Consider the following 6,000-nt stretch of genomic DNA (forward strand, 5'->3'; position numbering starts at 1 on the left):
GAGCTGCCCACATTCACTTTCTTCTTGGCGTTAAACGGAACTCGGCGATTATCATAGTTCTGTCTCTTCCTCTGGCTCTCTCCTAAATTCTGATACCGGTTCAAGTTAGCTTCTGCAAGGATGGCCTTGTCCAATACTCCGATGTAAGTTGGCAAGTTGAGCATGTTAACTCGATCTTGTATCGGCCCACGAAGCCCACTTTCAAACTTCCTAGCTTTTCTATATTCATCATTGACCATGTGAGGCGCATACCTCGCCAACTCGGTAAAAGCACGGTCATATTCTGCCATTGTCCTGCTGCCTTGTGTTAGAGTCTGGAACTCTGTAGTCTTGCGGTTTCGAACGCTAAGGGAAAAGTGTTTGTTGTAAAACAACTCCAAAAATCTGGCCCAAGTCAGACCTGGGTTGCTTTCTCGGGTCATCATCCACCATCTTCGTGCATCATCATCTAATGTGAACGCGGCCAATAACACCTTCTGGGCGTCGGTGTTGGGAAAAATTTCAAACAGTTTCTCCATTTCCAAGACCCACGCTTCGGCTTTCATCGGCTCTATACCCCCAGAGAATCTCGACGGTTTCATTTTCTTAAACTCTCGGATTAGGGCTATGGTGCCGTCCCCATATAAAGCTTGCTGCGGAGGCACTTACGGCACTGGAGGAGGTGGAGGTGGAACTGCATGTCGGCTGTTCGTCTGCTCGGCCTGGGTAGAAGTAGTACTAGTGTTTTGTGGCCTAGGTTGTCTCAACTCACGGACCAAACCTTCGACCAATCTCTCTAATCTGTTCAATCTGTCTTCAGGATGATCTCGGCCAACTGGTGGTCTACCCCTTCTCATGATGTTAAGAGTATGCAAAATGCGACTTTAAAACAAAACGATCAAATAATACGCATGCAAATAACAAATAGTCACGCCGAGATGATGCACACATTGTCAAGTAGTGAGCATTATGTTGCAAATCCTATTATCATTCTGAGGGAAATCCTAAGCTCTTTAGGACTCAAAGTTTGTGAGTAACGTACTATAAGAAACTTGTGCTCTGATACCAATTTGTCACGCCCCCATTCCGCTCCTAGTAGAATGGTGCCGTGATGGCCAGTAATCCGAGATTACCGAAGGCCAACTTCCAAAATTCACACACAATTAGAGTATAAATATATGGGGCTCACAAGTGCGGAAGCAATATATACAATTCTAATTAGTCCATAAGAGCTGTGCATAAGTCAAATGGAATGACATACATCTTAACAAGGTCTTACAACTTGGGTGCAATAAAATGAATTACAAAAATACATCTTGACCAAAAGACTTCTCGAGCCATCATATACAAAATACAATGAAATGCAAGCTAAGAAGCATGATCTTCAAGATGCTACAAAATGCGAATCCAAAACAAGTTGCAAAGCACATCTAGGCATCGCCGTCATCCTGCTCATCACCTACATATATATAGAGAGGGTGAGCTTGGATACTCCGTGAATGGTATAAGTAATAAAGGGTTTGCATGCATGATATCCGAGATCTTTAACAAACTATACATAATCATAGCTTATAACAAAACATGAGATAGATCAAGTTCATCTAACAAATCTTTCAAGCTTCATCAATCAAAGCCTTTCAAGGCTTTCAAGTTTCAAGGGATGACATTAACAAAGGTTGTGCTACAAATGCTTACAATCCCCTAGCACGTACGGACTTTCAAAGGTTGTGCTACAAATGCTTATAGTTCCCTAGCACGTACGGACTTTCAAAGGTTGTGCTACAAATGCTTATAGTCCCCTAGCACGTACGGACTTTCAAAGGTTGTATCAAAACCAAGGCTAATACTTGACACACAAAATAGGGATAGTCATTCATGCTTAACCAATACTTTTCCAAAACAAGGCAAAGCAAAGCTTTATCAAAACGTTATAACATAACTTTATTAAAAATACAACTCACCTAGTTCCTGGGACGTCGAAATCAAAGCAAAGGTCCAAGTCCTACAAACACATAGCAAGGTCCGCTGAATGTACTTTTCAAAACAAGTTTTATATGCATGCAAATGACCTCGGCGGTCCTTCAAACTAAGTCAAGACAAGGCAAAACATGCTGAAGTGAAACACTGTTTTTCATGTCGGGAAGACATGCTAGGTACCAACCAGGTCTTTGCCGAGGTCCCACTCCTCGTTGCCGAGGTGTGGTCCCGGTGGCCACACTCGTGGAAGTGAAGTCGGGAAAATCTGGGTTTCCCTCTTGATGAACACGAAGAACATGAACATGAAGGACATAAAGAACATAGATGCTAAAATCATAACTTGTTCATACAAAACCTGGGATTTCATAAGATGAGTTCGAAAACATGGACCTAGGTACCCATACTCAAAGATTTTATCAAAACAAACACAAAAATATGAATCTTAATGCAAACTTTCGGATCAAACAAGGCTTTTCCTCAAGAACACACGAATACCACCTTCTCTTTCTAAACCCAACTTTAAATCGATGCATGGCTTGCAAATTAGGTTCGATAATGCAATGCAGCTAGATGATCAATAAGAACAATAATAGTAGATTAGGATTCTAACCTCAAAACACGAATCAAACGGTTTGAACTCTAAGGATCAAGCTTGGAAAATCTATTCCTCCTCTAAGAACTTCTCTCTTCTCAAGAACAAGATATGGTACAAAATGATGCATTTCTCTCTCTCTGCCGGCTGATTTAACACTCAGCTCGGACACGTGGCAACGGTTGGTTGGTTCTCCTCAAAAAGGTGACTGGGTGAAAAGACAAGACTATGACAAAGTGTGCTCAACAAGCAAGATGGCATAGGCACTCCGGCAGGTAATGATCTCGGCCAAGAACAACGCATCGGCAAGTAAGGGAACAATGATCTCGGCTAGGGAGGACAACACTTGGCCTAGCTGTGCCACACCTCGGCCTAGATGTGCCACACCTCGGTCTAGGTTGCACCAATCCAGGAACAAGATCACTTAGGCGCAAGGGTAACATCTCGGCCTAGATAATACACATCTCAGCCTTGGTGATGAACACCTCGGCCTAGATGATGACAATCTCAGCCAACATGCCTTGGTGAAGGTGGAGGTCAATCAAAGTGGTTCCAAGATGGTTCTAAGCTTAAGGTGGCCTCGGCTTGGATTAACCTAGGCTAAACACACACACCAAACAAGGAACAAAGCATGCAAGTAACACTTATGCAAGGCAAATCATGGTTTTGCAAATGCAACATATCAAGACAAGATCATGTAATATATGCAAGCATGACTAGAGTAAAATGAGGGTTGTTACATTCGACACCGTTGATTTTGGGGGTTTTGTAACGCCCCCAAAATAATCTAATATGAAGAAGATACATCAAAACTTTTATGTCAATAATCAATAAGGTTTGTACAAAATAGCCCCACATGCGAATTATACATTCAATGGTGTAGAACACTTGAATCTATAGCATGTAAAACATTCCACCCCAAAAGTAAATAAAATGCCCTCAAGGGCTTACATATTCCAAGGCTTAAGCCCGGTTACACAACAATGGTCTCTCGGACCCATACACAAATAGGCCTTGGCTTACAAAAATTTACAATCATAACAAAAGAGTCTCACACTCTCAAAAACATACTACCACACCCTAGTTTGGCGGGTTCACCCCATCCTTTCCTGCACCAAAATCTCATAGGGGTGAGCACGAAGCCCAATAGGAATTTCTTAACAAAGTATATACATTTATGCAATTCACATGAAATGAAAATGCTCATGCCATGCTATGCCATTAAAAGGAAATCATATCTTTTTTCTTTTCAAAATCGTCATGCACCATAAAAATAAGGAAGTTCCAATAGTTCAAAATGTTTTATATCAAATTCACGGGGTGGTAAATACGACTTGAGTAATCCCTAGGTTGGTGTCTGCAAGTAGGCATAACAAGCACTACCAAAACTCCACTTTACTGATGAAGGCACGTGGTACCTACTCTGCTCATGTTTTCGGTCTTTCACCCTAGACACTCAGGCCAACTTAATCAATGTCATCTACACCCCCAATCCGGACTTATCAACGTGTTTACCCAACAGTTCAATAAATTCTCCTTTTCACAAACATCTCTTTCCAATATGAGCTTTCAATTTCTTTGTTCTAGGATTTACAATGATTAACCGAAATTAAATGCCAGTGCAACAACTATCAATGCAATGCACATCTTTCCAATTCTCAACATTTTCCATACACTATCCCATTAGTAGTTGTAATTTCCACTTCTCATTCCAATTGTAAGATTCACAAGATGACCATGCACCCATTTAGATTCATCAAGAATAACTACATTTTAACAACATTAAATAAAATAACTACTCCACATATTCTCTACCATTTCTCATTCATCAACATTGTTAAGAAAGTTTCCTTTCTTCATCACATTTGACACACAAGAAAATAATAATAACATTGGTAGTAATAATATTTCATGGATCCTCAACATATTCTTCAACCCCAAAATTCTAGGGTTTTTCTCCAAACCAACATTTTCCCACCCTTTTGAAAAGGTCTTTCCCCAAAACATCACCTCTCTTACCATGTGTATAGCGACCCCGGTCTTTTTCCTTTTGGTTGTTGTATCTGGACTTAGGTTCCCTGGATTCTCTCAATGTATAATTGTGGTTGTCATCCTTTATTTTCTCTTTTGAGTTATCGGATGTGTTGGGCAGGTTTGTTTTTGATTGGTTGGGTTTGGAAACCAGGTGTTACTGTCCAGAATTTGGATTGGTCGCTCGAGCGAGAGTTTGGTCGCTCGAGCGAAGGTTGAGTTTTGTGTCTGGTGGCTCGAGCCAGGGTTTCTTAGCTCGAGCGAGCGTTTGCGTCTAGTATAGACCTGAGAGCAGTGTTTCTTCGCTCGAGCGAGCGTTTCTTCGCTCGAGCGAGGATTTCCTGTGTCTGGTCGCTCGAGCGACCAAGTTTTCGCTCGAGCGAGCCTGTCCAGTTTTAATAGGCAGCAGCGGGTTTTTGATCAGTTTTTCATCCTCTTTTAGTTTCCAAACCCTAGGTCCGACTTTTCTCTCTCTAAACTCATCTTCTCTCTAGGTTTTCATCTACTTCTAGTGTGAATCCATCTTAAGTTCTTTGTAAGAAAGATAGAGGGTGGCTTAGGCTTCGTTCTAATCTGAAAAATAGTGGATTTGGAGCACTTGGATTTCGGGTCATTATCTCTTTTTGAGTTCTCCTTTGAGGTAGGGATTCTCCTTGTTTCTTTTCAATACTTCGTCTATAGATAGACATGTGGTAGTTTTTGTATTGCATAAAAATTGTATCATGTTGGATTTGTGAAAATCATGGGACTGAACCTTGGGTTGGTTGTTGAATTTGGGTTTATTATCATTAGTTGTGGTTTGGGCTAATTGGAGTGTTAATTAGCATGTGGTTGTTGAAAGGAGAGGAAACCCTAAATTTTCTTATTTGATTTAATAAATTAATTGAGGGGTTTTGATCTTTGGGCAAATACTTAGGCATTTTGAGTCTTAATTGTGGTTATTGTTGTTTGTTGATGTTAATTGGGCCTTTTTGGTCAATATTGAGAAAGAGGAAGGAAAGACCCTAATTTATTGTTTATGACTTAATTTGAATAATTAGTTTGAAATGGCTTTGAAAAGAATGTAGGGAATTTAAATGAGGTATGGCTTTTATCCATGGGAATGATTTTGTGAAAACAAAGGAAGTGGAATTCATTTTGTGAAATGGAAAAGGTATTTTGAAACAAGTATAAGAAAATTGGAATGTTGTATCTTGAGTGTTGAACACACTTGTGTGGGGTATAGCTTTAACTACCATGTTCATGTTGTTGCTGAGTTTTGTAATCTCATGTTAGTTGGGTCTGTTAATAGATGTACAATATGCATGCATCTAGAGATTTTGTTTTGGTCATCGGTGGAGGATGATACGGTTGCGTTGAATTGTTGTGTATGTATTACACCATTGTTGATTGAACATCGTATGTGATGAAATGCTGAATTA

The sequence above is a fragment of the Camellia sinensis genome, chromosome 2 (assembly GCF_055761805.1).
Source record: "Camellia sinensis isolate YWXY chromosome 2, ASM5576180v1, whole genome shotgun sequence".
NCBI lineage: Eukaryota > Viridiplantae > Streptophyta > Magnoliopsida > Ericales > Theaceae > Camellia > Camellia sinensis.